General features: G+C 43.1%; 1 long non-coding RNA gene across 1 annotated transcript; it reads right to left on the reverse strand.

Annotated features, from left to right (window-relative positions):
• Window positions 1–380: 380 nt before the first annotated feature.
• On the reverse strand, window positions 381–6142 carry LOC130360710 (uncharacterized). Its single transcript, XR_008890770.1, has 3 exons — window positions 5992–6142; window positions 674–807; window positions 381–585 (listed from the first exon to the last, which is right to left on the reverse strand). It is a non-coding gene; the product is annotated as an uncharacterized LOC130360710 (long non-coding RNA).
• Between the last annotated feature and the right edge of the window lie 6381 nt (window positions 6143–12523).

Consider the following 12523-nt stretch of genomic DNA (forward strand, 5'->3'; position numbering starts at 1 on the left):
TAGAATATGTCATGGATCAGAGACCATAAATGACACGTGAAGAAACCGACTTAGTAAGGGTAATGCCAGGCCTGGTTTTGTTCTAATGTTTAACTGTGTGTTCACCAGGGAAATGCTAGGGCATGACCCATTGACAGTGCTACGTAAAATTGTATATTCTGTGCATATGTTGCACCATGATGTTCCCTGTCTGTTTGTTGTAAAAATGACAAAAGTTTCAATAAAAAATATTTACAAAAAAAAAAAAAAAAAAAAAAAAAAAAAAGACAATGGTTGGATTTAGAATACCGTAATTCCTCATGACTTGTCAATGTTACCTCCAGTGGCCAAAGTAAAAGAGAACTGACAACTATAATAAATAATATAATAAATAAGGATTCATTTTTATTTTTTCTTGCTCTCTCCTACATTTGAATGTGATAGAGATCACCTGTCTGGCATGGTGATTGACAAGCGAATTGGATATGCACAGTTGATGGCGCGGGCAAATGACACCCCCGCTCGTGTACAGGTGTAACTTCCTGAAGCTGCGTGTCACTTACACAAATCACGCTAGGTGAAGAAATAATTTCTCACAGACATCGGCTGAAAGAAAACCAAAGCGAAAGTTAAAGTGTTTGCTAAACGCATTAACGCTGAATTTAAGAATAAAAAGAAATCTTGCTTCATTTACCTTGGCAACAACTCAAGTGATTTGACAATGTGTAAAACATCCGAAAGTTTGTGTTTTCTTCATCTGTCAACTCATTGTTCTCTCAACACGCTGCTGTGATATTCCTGCCTAGAAGGGGTTTCTAGTTTTGTATTCTTCAGTGTAAATAAAGATCCATCATTCAGGGTTTCCAGTATCATAGTAACCAAAATGACAAGGAGGAAACGAATATGTGAATGACTGAACATTGTACATGGCAGTTAAAAAAATAAATGTATAAGCACAATTTCCTTTTTATCATTTGAGTTCCTTTAAGGGGTTTGCAGGGAAAACTAATTGATTTGCTGACACAGAATAGTCCATCAATAGCTAATCAGCTGGGTGCTGAGACCTGTTACCCCCCTGATCAGCTGTTCTGCACAGCTGGGGCACCTGGATCTACGGGTGTTAGAGGCCTCTATAGTGGTGGCACCGGATTACTGCAGCTCAGCTTCAATTCACTTCAGCCTGAGCTGTGCAGCATAGGGCAGACTCTATGAGCAGATCGCCAAGTGGGCAGCCTTCAAAAGTGCTCTGGCCCTCATGGAAAATGATTGCCTTCCTAAAGTCACATCGAAGAAGTGACAGGCCCCACTACTGTTGTAAACCTCTTAAATGCTGCATGCCTGCATTTAAATGGGCACTGTCACCAACTTTATTTTTTGAAATGTTGTAGTACTTATGTACTACAACATATCTCTAATATACTTTTATTATTTTTTTTTAATTAAAATTGTTTAATTTACATTTGAAAACCGGCCACTAGGGGTCTCCCTCCTAGTGGCCGGCTGCAGCCTGGCGTGACGTCACGCCTGAAAAAGGACCGCATCGGTCCTTTTCATTCAGCCTGCGCTCGCTCCCTGGCTGTCAATCAGACAGGCAGGGAGCGAGCGCATTGGCTCCCCGGCCACTGGCTGGGAGGCCACTCCTCCCGCACATCGCCGCCGCCTCCACCTCGTCGCCGCCTCTGCCTCGTCGCCGCCGCTGTCCCTGCACGCCCGCTGCCGGACTCTGCAGTAAGTGTAAATGGGGGGGGGGGTTGTGATGGAGGGAACGGGGTATGGCGCGGGGGGGAGGGAGACGGAGGGGACGGGCTAGCGCCGCATGTAACTAATAGTTTATCTACACAGGGTGCCTCCAGCTGTTTCAATACTACAACTCCCAGCATGCCCTGACAGCCAATAGATGTCAGGGCAAGTTGGGAGTTGTAGTGATGAAACAGCTGGAGGCACCCTGTGTAGATGAACTAAGGGCGGAAGTCCCCCCCCAGCAGGCATCAGTGACGTGGTGCCTGCTGGGGAAGTCTGCCTGGTAGTGAGCACACTGCCAGGCAGACAAAAAGCATTTTTAATATAGTAAAAATAAAAATTAAAAGCAGGGAGGGTGTTAGGGATAGATTGGCAATAGGCAGGGACAGAAAAAAAATAGGATGGTGGGAGCTACCCTTTAAAGGAAAATGTAGGCGGATTTCCTGCTCCCAAACAGTTAAAATCCAACTTTAATGAAAGAAACTGTGTAAAATCATACAGGTGGAAAAATTGTGAAAAAACGAAAGATAAAAGCACAAACGAAACGCCAACGTGTTTCGGCCTAACAAGTCTTAATCCATGATTAAGCCATGATTAAGATTTGTTAACAGGTCGAAACGTGTTGGTGTTTCGTTTGTGCTTTTATCTTTTGTTTTTTCAAAATTTTTCCACCTGTATGATTTTACACAGGTTTTTTTCATTAAAGTTGGATTTTAACTGTTTGGGAGCTGGATATCCGCCTACATTTTCCTTGGAGTTTCTGCACCTGGAGTCCCGGCTCTAGTGTTTTCTTCCGAGCTTCCTCACATATTCACGCTGCTGCTGCCAAGTCCCTATCCAGTGGAGGGATGAGCTGGTTCATATGTGTTTTTTGTTACATGCCTGCATTTAAGACTTTAATGATTGACATTAGCGGGATCCCTGATGTCGGTCATTGACATCTATGTCGCTAGAAGAGACAAGGAACACGTCAGGCTATACCTGATCGCTGAGTCCAGAACTCCTAAACATACAAGCACCTTTCCAAGCAAAATTTCCTTCACTGAAAGACTAAAGCAGTAACCTCTCTTCTGCACGCACTAGTAACCCTTCAGTGCCTACAGCCTGGGAGTTGTTAAAGAACACTTTACTGCTTTGTACCATCTGAAGTTACTACAAGTAAAATTGCATTGCACTGTCTCCTTGCTTCTCTATGTCTGGTTTAATGTCTGAGTTCAAAAGGGGCCTGGATGCATTTCTGCATAGTAATAATATTACATGCAGAAATGTTTTGGATACTAGATCTATAGGACAGAACTTTTATCCAGAGATTTATTCTAATTTTTGGAGTCAGGAAGAAATTTTTACCCCTGGTATGTGGCAATTGGCATCAGCCTCAAAATAGCTTTTTGCTTCCTCTGGGTCAACACAGTAGGGACACAATATGGCCACAGGTTGATATTGATGGATGTTTGTCTTTTTTAACCTTCTGAACTATGTTAATGTGTTACAAACCCCTAGGGCATGGTGACTTTTATCACCAGCACACATTACATTGGGATGCACCCTGAGGATTCCGCCATACTACCACTTATTGCAGCCCTGTATTTACAAAGGTTTTGAGTGTGCTTGGGGTTTACATGGGACTGTTGACTGCTTGCACCACCAGTGACATATCTGTGTAGTACAACAAGTCCCAGCAACTCACCTCTGGCGCACCACAACTTGAGCAGTGCTGTGAATGTAAGGACAGCTACTCTGCTTATGAACAGCATCTTCTTCATTCCGACCCTCCTATCGGCACACACTCGTGAGAAACACTATACCTAACTTTTCATCTTCTGTATAAGCTGGAGCTTTCCCTTTCTGATCATGCATCTTAGCTGTGCCCCAACACGTCTTCACAAAGCTCAACATTGCATACACTTAGACAAGTGGGCTCGGCTACAATTCAGATCCAGGGGTGCCACTATGTGTATCAAAACACAAACACTACAACTAAGAGAAAAGGAATACACAATGCAGGGCACACCCAACAAATATGTGGCCACTACACAAACGGGGGGGGGGGGGAGGGGGGGGCAAGACCACTCCCAGGACACCTGCTTTATCTAAACATAGTGTTGTTGTACCAGTCACTATAGCCTGTTAGGTAAACCAATAAATAATGCAATGAAATATAACAATATCACTTCCCTCAGAACCATAACAAAGATACAACCTGTAATTGTAAATTCAGAGAAATGCTGGAAAAGCAAGGCTAGAGACGGCAGATGGAGAATGGACCAGGCAGGTGCCCCCCTAGACCCCACGGGTTATGTTGCCTGTCAGCAACTTCCTCTGGGCCCCCTTTCCCCCCTGGCCCGCCCCCAAGCCTGCCCACTCTTTTCCTCACTGTCTATGAAAAACAAGAGCCCTTTAGTTCAATGAGGAAGGAAGTACAAAATATTATCACCATAAATATAACAATCATACTGTTACTAACAAAATCTATGTTCAGTGACTTTTATACAGTCGTTATGTGGTGATAGTGGTAGTGGTCATGGTGTGGCAGTACTATTCTACCTTGTGTACTGGTATTATTGGTAACATTGGAATCAGTATACCAATATTACCAGTACACAAGGTAGAATTGTACTGCCACACCATGACCACTACCACTATCACCACATAACGACTGTATAAAAGTCACTGAACATAGACCCTACAAAGCCCATATAGTGGTGACCCAGCTCTACACAGGGACTTCACACTGTATAAGTGATTACAGTGCAATTACATTTACTGACTCACAGGGGGCATCTTCTTGAAGTAGTTCTCTTTCTTTTTCTTCTTTGTCTTGCTCAGACTGCCATAAAGTCTCCTTCCAACCAATGACTCATCACAGCAGAATCTGCCAGACAACAAATATATTAGGCTCCAAATTTCTTCAGCACATTAACCCCCTGTTCCCTACCCTCAATGCCCCAGATAATGCCCCCTACGTGCCCTGCATAGTATGAGGGAGTAGGTGTGTTGGGGGAAAGGGTAGGGAGATTGGGAGGTGGTGAGTAGGTAATTTCCCCTCCTCTATAAGGTAGTGCCCCCAGAAGGTAGGTAGGGAATTTACCCTTTAAGATAAAAGCCCCAGTCCGTCTGTAATGCCCCCATTAGATAGGCAATGCCCCCAGTAGGTAGGTAGTAGGTAATGCCACCATTAGGTAGGTTGTAAGTGATGCCTCCAGTAAGTAGTAGGTAATGTCTCCAGGTGGGTCGGTAGTAGGTAGTGCCTCCAGAAGGTAGTACCCTCAGGTAGGTAATGTCCCTGGTAGGTAGTAGATAATGCACCCAGGTAGGTAATGCTCCTATGTAGGTAATTGCCCCAGTAGATAGTGTCCCCCTTAGATAGCACCCCCCAGGTAGGTAGTGTCCCCCAGGTAGATATTGCCCTCAGTAGATATTGCCCCCAGCAGATATTGACCGCCAGTAGACATTGCCCCCCATTAGACAGTGCCCCCAGTAGATAGTTGCTACCCTTAGTAGCCTCTGTGCTGATTTTAATGGGCCTGCAGCCTGTTCCAACATTTGAGTAAGTGCTAGACTTGGGGTCAGGGGCTAGCGGTGGGCCCCTTTCTGGTCTGGCCCGGCCTCTAAGTAGGCTGAAGGTAGATTTAAGGGGAAAAAAAGGTGCTGGCATCGGCAAGCGTCTCTCAGGCCTGGCAGTGCCTGGGTGCCCGATCTGTCAGTCTGCCCCTAGATATGAGATAGATGGATAGATAGATAGATAAAGTATTAGACAGATAGATATGAGATTGATTGATAGATAGATAGATAAATAGAGTAATAGATGGATACATATGAGATAGATAGATAGATAGATACCAGATGAAGCAAAAATCCGGCAGCACACCTGAGGTCATTCAGTGAAACACAGCAGTGCTTTATTTACCCATGTTTACAAACACGACATTTCGACGGTATCACACCATCTATATCAAGCATGGTGTCCAAATAAGCAAGGCCGCATTTTATAAGGTGCAACATCAAATAAACTCATTATCCAATTCATAAATTACCGTAATATACAAACAAATGTCAAATACATTCATCATAAGATACACGCAAAACATGTCATGTCATGAATATAAAGTACATAAAGGTGCAATATCATACATAATACTATACGCATATCGATCGTGATATAAAATAAATTTTTGCCAGTGTCCTGTAAATCAGGATAATTAAGTGCCAGCTGTATGTGCTAAAAAGTGTTGGCTAAAAACAATGTTGCCATAGGGACGGATCTACACTCACCTACACACACTACAGACGCCATTCCAGCATTCACTACCTTGATCTCTGTGTAGGTATCATGTGACCGATTTTAGATAGATAGATTGATAGATAGATATGAGATATCTATCTATTTCCCCCTAGAAAAGTCACCTGCCGATGGGTAGGGGAAGTCTTCTTGTTTCCAGTGGCGCAAGCAGGCCTTAGAGTCTGCTGTGGAGCAGGAAACATGTGCCTGCTCCACCAATAGGGCTGCATGCATAGGAGCATGAGGGGGAGGAGAGAGTAGGAGGAGCATCGCTCTCTGCTCTCCTACCAGAAAGTAAGCCCTGCTGTGGGCCGCTACACTGGCTTTAAAGAGCCAGTGGACTAAATAAAATTAAAAAAAAGAGAAAAAAGAAGATGGTGCTGGAAGCGGTGGGCCCCCTATCAGGCTGGAGTGCCCCACCCTCTGTCCCCCCCTACAGTGATGTGGCTGCTGCACTGGGCCCCTAACTATGATACTGGCTGTACCCCCCTGATAGCGGCTCTGCTGGTGAGATACAGATTTATACAGTTAGCCTTGAGTTAATTAGATTCAATTGAAGCTTTATAAATATGTGTGCAGTTAGCTCCCTCTAGTGGCATGTAAGTGGTTGGAAAAAAATTATTTTATAAAAATAAATATATAACTTAACAAAATGTATTAATTAATTAATTAATTAATTAACTATTTAATGAATTAATTAATACATATATAAATAAAGGTGTCAAAGTATGCAAGTATATTTATACATTTAGTATCTACAATAAAAAAAAAGGACATTTTCCAGCTGTAGTTCTCATTTAAATGATAATTTGAATGGCTGCCATGTAACACATCTAACACTAGGGGTCAGGCTCAACAAACCAGCTGATTGCTGGGGGTTCCAGGATCAGGACCAGCAGTGATCAGCTGATTTCTATGGTGGCTTTAATGAAACAGCTCAACACCTTTAATGTTTCATTATAAAATATAAGACTCAATTTACTTCCGGTCCCAATTCTAACCAATATCTTATATATAAAGAAAATATATTACATAAAAACCAAACTCCATACAGTCATTTGATTGAAGAATTGCTACAAGGCTGTGACAGAGTGTCATTGCATTTTCATAAAGTATCAATGCACATGAACAATCAATGGAACGTGGTTCAGCAGATGCAGGCGTCTAGGCAGCAAGTCACTTTAAAAATGGGATGTTTTAAAGATCACATATTACACAATCCAAGCAACATTTCTCAGGTAGTTTTTTTCAGAATCAGAAAGGCCCATAAATATATTCACAGATGTTCCCTTGTTTATTTGTTGACTCTGTGTAATTTGTTTGCCCTAATTTGTTTTTGTCTACCCTGGGACTCATCTTTTTAATTTCCCTTTCTCTGTTTACCACTCTTTGTGGAGCAGCGGTCTGTTAAGCTGTGAGAGGCACATGCCAAATTAAAAAAAAGACACTGCAGATTGTTTCAAGCATTGGCTGCCCCTTTGGGCCTGAAGGCCTTGCTTGAAGCCTGCACCTGCTCCTCCTCCTGAGACACAGGGCTCCTGATCTTTATCCCCTGCCTTTAAGCTGCCTGATTCCTATTATCCAAAGTCAAACAGCGTTCTCTACATTCACGCCTCCAGCACTTGGCATGAAATTAATAAGGCTGGCTGATATATTTCCCTGGAAGCCTGCCAATCTTTAACAGTGGTGTTAGATTAAAAATGTTGGCATGGTTAATAAACATAGAAAAACAAGAGCCAAAAGTTTTTCACAGTAATGCAAAAATCCTTTAAAAGGAAGGAGGTGCAGAAAAAATGAACATCAACTTTCTTCTTTTGTTCTGTGACACTTCTATTGCTGTATAAACAGGAGATGGAACATTATACAAATACTCTTCACAATAAATGAAACTAGTACAAACACACAGAGAGAAGATAGATAGATAGATAGATAGATAGATAGATAGATAGATAGATAGATAGATAGATAGATAGACAAACAGATATGAGATGATAGATAGATAGATAAACAAATAGACAAACAGATATCATAGATATGGAAAAATCGCACCACTCTGACAGATATGATTTAGATGATAGATAGATAGATAATAGATAGATGATAGATCGATAGATAGATATTAGACCGATAGACAGACAGAAGATAGATAGATAAATAGATAGATAGATAGATAAATGATAGATAGATAGATAGATAAATAGATAAATGATAGACAGATAGATAGCTAGATAGATAGATAGATAGATAGATAGATAGATAGATAGATGCTTTTGCAGAATGACATAATTCAAACTTTAGTTTTCTGCACAAACTTTCTGAACTGAAAGGGGGGGGTCTATGTCAGTAATTAATTAGATAGATAGATAGATAGATAGATAATCAGATATGATAGATATGGAAAACTCACACCACTCTGACAGATAGATAGGATATCTAGATAGATAGATGATATAAAGATAGATAATAGATAGATGATAAATAGATAGATAGATGGATAGATAGATAACATATAGATAGTTATCCACAAAAAGAGAAAGTTAGCTGCAGCACACAAAAGTAAATTTTCAAGTGGTTTTATTCCATTCCATAGCAACGTTTCAACTGCCCATGCGGCCTTTTTCAAGCAGCATGGGCGGCTGAAACGTTGCTATGGAATGGAATAAAACCACTTGAAAATGTACTTTTGTGTGCTGCAGCTAACTTTCTCTTTTTGTGGATAACTGTAGGCCCCTGACCTGGGCTTTTTTTTTCTGCTTTGCTCCAAACCATGTTCCTTCACTGAGGTGCTGCTCATCCCGGACTTTGTTCTATAGATAGATTGACAATAGGATATGATAGATATGGAAAAATCACACCACTCTGACATATAGATATGATATCTAGACATCAGAGCGACATCAGAGCGACGTTTCGGCCGTCTCACACGACCATTGTCAAGCCTTGACAATGACAAACTTGACAATGGTCGTGTGAGACGGCCAAAACGTCGCTCTGATGTGTGGGGAATAAAAGCCTTACACTTTTTCTATGTGAACCTGGAGTGCTGCTGTTTTTCTTTATGTAGATAGATAGATAGATAATAGATAGATAGATAATAGATAGATAGATGATAGATAGATAGATAGATATATAGATAGATAGAAAATAGATAGAGAGATAAATAAATGATAGATAGATGATAGATAAATGGATAGATGATAGATAGATAATAGATATAGATAAATAGATAGATAAAGATAGATAGATAGATAGATAGATACAGACAAAGAATGCGTTTGCATTCTTCTGTTGCTGTAGATAGATAGATAGATAAATGCGTTTGCAGAGTGACAATGCAAACTTCAGCTTCTGCACAAACTCTTTCTGAATTAAAAGGTGGGGGTCTATTTCAGTAATTAACTCCTTGAGAACAAGGCCATTTAAAATATTTGCACTTTAAATGTTTTTCTCCTCCCCTTCTAAAAATGCTTTCAATTTTGCACCTACAGACTCATATCCATATAAGAGCTTATTTTTTGCACCACAAATTGTAATTTGTAATCACATCAATAATTTCATAACAAAATCTATGGCTAAACAAAAAAAAATTATTTGTGGGGTGAAAGTGAAAAAACACCACCATTTTGAAACTTTTGGGAGCCTCTGTTTCTGTGCAGTGCACTTTTCGGTAAGAATTACACCTTATCTTTATGCTGTAGGTCCATACAATTACAAGAATACCCAATTTATATAGATTTTTTTATTTTATTTTACTACTACTACTAAATGATAACTACAGGCGCTAAAATCAGTATGTTTAAATTTGTCCTCTTCTGACCCCTATAACTTTTAAATTTTTCTGCATACAGGGCTATATGAGGGCTCATTTTTTTGCACTGTGAGCTGTGGTTTTTAGCAGTACCATTTTTGTTTTGATGGGACTTTTAGATCACTTTTTATTCATTTTGTATGGTCTATGAAGTGGCCACAAATGTACAATTTTGTACATTTTGTACATCAGGTGCGCTGTTGCAAGGGAGCGCAGCGGCAAGGACTGCATTGGCCTTAGCTGCTGCACCTGCTTTCACAGGGAGTCCAGCACACACTACACTGAGGCACTGATTCCCAACCGAGGAGCCAGGTGGGTAATATGGTGCAAAATTTTTTTGATTTTGTTGCCCAGGCCTGCGCACCTGTGAGTCGCAGGCGTGCAGGCCAGGCGGGAGGGAAGTCTGTGTGCAGTGTCGGGACGGGTGATGCTGCAGCTCCAATCCTCATGTATCCTCCCTCTCCTGTGAAGCAGCTCTGGATTCTCCCTGGTCCCTCAGCAGAATGATGTGGATGGAGGGAAGGAGCAGGAGCGGCGCCGACAGAGGCCTACTCAACTTCAGGTACTGAACCCCTTCTGTCACCTCTCTACACATCTTCTCACCCCTGTATATCGTTCTGTCACCCCTGTACACCTCTCTACACGCCTTTGTCACCCATGTCATACCTTTACACCCCTGTACGGTCCTCTGTCACCCATGTACACCCCTCTACACCTCTGTCATCCATGCACACCTCTCTATCACATCTCTACACCCCTCTGACACCCATGTGCACCCCATCTGTTTCCAGGGCAGTAGCTTCCATAGGTGAACTGAGGCGATTGCCTCAGGCGTGCTGCTGCAAGGGGGCGCATCGGCTAAGGATGTCCGGTACAGGGAGTCCAGCACACATTACATTTGGAAGTGATTCCCAACTATGGTGCCCTGGCAGGGATGCTAGGACACTCCAGTGGGAAAGATGACACAAAAATGCATCGCTGTAAGTGAGTCGCAGGCGTGCAGGCCAGGTGGAAGAGCCGTCTGTGCGCACTCCCGGGACGGGTGATGCTGCAGCTCTGATCCCCGTGTATACTCCTTCTCCTGGAAAGCAGCGCAGGACTCTGGATTCTCCCTGGTCCCTCAGCAGAATTATGTGGATGAAGAGACAGAGCTGGGGCGGCGCTGACAGACTCCTACTCAGCTTCAGGTAGTGTACCCCCACCCTTCTTTCACTCCTCTACACCTCTCTGTCACCCCTCGTAACCTCTCTGTAACCCCTGGACACCCTCTGTTATTCCGTACACCCCTCTGTCACCCCTCTACACTCTTCTGTCACCCCTCTAAACCCCTCTGTCACCCCTGTACACCCCACAGTTACCCCGTACACCCCTCTGTCACCCCTCTATGCTCCTCTGTCACCCATGTACACCCCTCTGCACTCCTGTCTCCCATGTACACCCCTCCATGTGGGGTAAGGCTGACGAAGAGAGGAATCCCCTCTCGAAACGCGTTGTCCTGCCAACTCAGCTATCTACCAATTTGCCTCTATATGATTTATATACTTCTTCAACATCCAGGTGAAGCACCGATCCTGCAAGTCGGGATTTTGGGATCACCCCCACCAGGGGTTCCCGCAACCTGCCTCCAGCTACTTTCCTGACTGCTGCCAGCAACCAATGATCGGCGGCTCCTGGACCATGCCGCAACCTACTTGAAGCGCTACTCAGAGTTGTGCCTGCCATTAGCACAAGGTAACAACGTGAGCGGTATTTCTGCCTTTTTTCACACACCTATATCATCTAAATTTACTACACCATCAGAGCGCCCTTTCTCTGTCTCCTTTTTCACCCCCAGATTCCTCTGCCCTGCTAATAGGATGTCTATTAATGTCTACTCTCCACATTCAGCTAGGCTTTTCTGGGTGCACTTTAGATTTGCCAGGTTGCTTTGTGTTTTTATTTATTGCAGCAGCTGTAATCAAGTCATGCTTAAATGGGCACTGTCAAAATGAAAAACTTTTTTAATTTGTTCATGTTGGCAAAGCCATAACCCTTCTAATATACTTCATAAAACAAATGTATTTCCTTCTTATATTAATCAAGGCTTTAAAAAAAAAAAAAAAGAAAGACCACTACGGGTCCAAATACCATCCAGAACATAATCTTGTGTGGCTGCAGCACCCTCTTTGTCCCAGCTGAAGCACAAGCATGGACAAAGTCCAGTAAGGGTGGTTTCACACCACGTTTTGTACTTATGGTTCCCGTATACGGCTGGGAGGAGGGGGCGGGGTTTAATCCTGGCACCCGCACTGAGCTGTATAGGGGAACCGTATTTAATGCATGTCTATGAGCCGACTGGAGTGAACCGCAGCCTCCGGTCGGCTGCGTTTTCGGTCGTATGCGGTTTCCCGACTGCAGGCAAAAACGTGGTCGACCGCGTTTTTGCCTACAGTCGGAAACCGAAAACGCAGCCGACCAGAGGCTGCCGTTCACTCCGGTCGGCTCATAGACATGCATTAAATATGGTTCCCCTATACGACTGAGCACGGGCGCCGCGAGTAAGCCCCCCCCCTTCCTCCCAGCCATATACGGGAACCGTAAGTACAAAATGTGGTGTGAAACCACCCTGAGTGGGGATGGGACTAGCACTCCTCTGTGGTTACTCCTGTCTGAAAACAGAGAGGAGGGGGTTACAGAGCAGCCTGCAGTAATTGGATGAAGAGATCCAGCACCGCACA

This window comes from Hyla sarda, chromosome 3 (genome assembly GCF_029499605.1).
Source record: "Hyla sarda isolate aHylSar1 chromosome 3, aHylSar1.hap1, whole genome shotgun sequence".
In the NCBI taxonomy this organism is placed as follows: domain Eukaryota; kingdom Metazoa; phylum Chordata; class Amphibia; order Anura; family Hylidae; genus Hyla; species Hyla sarda.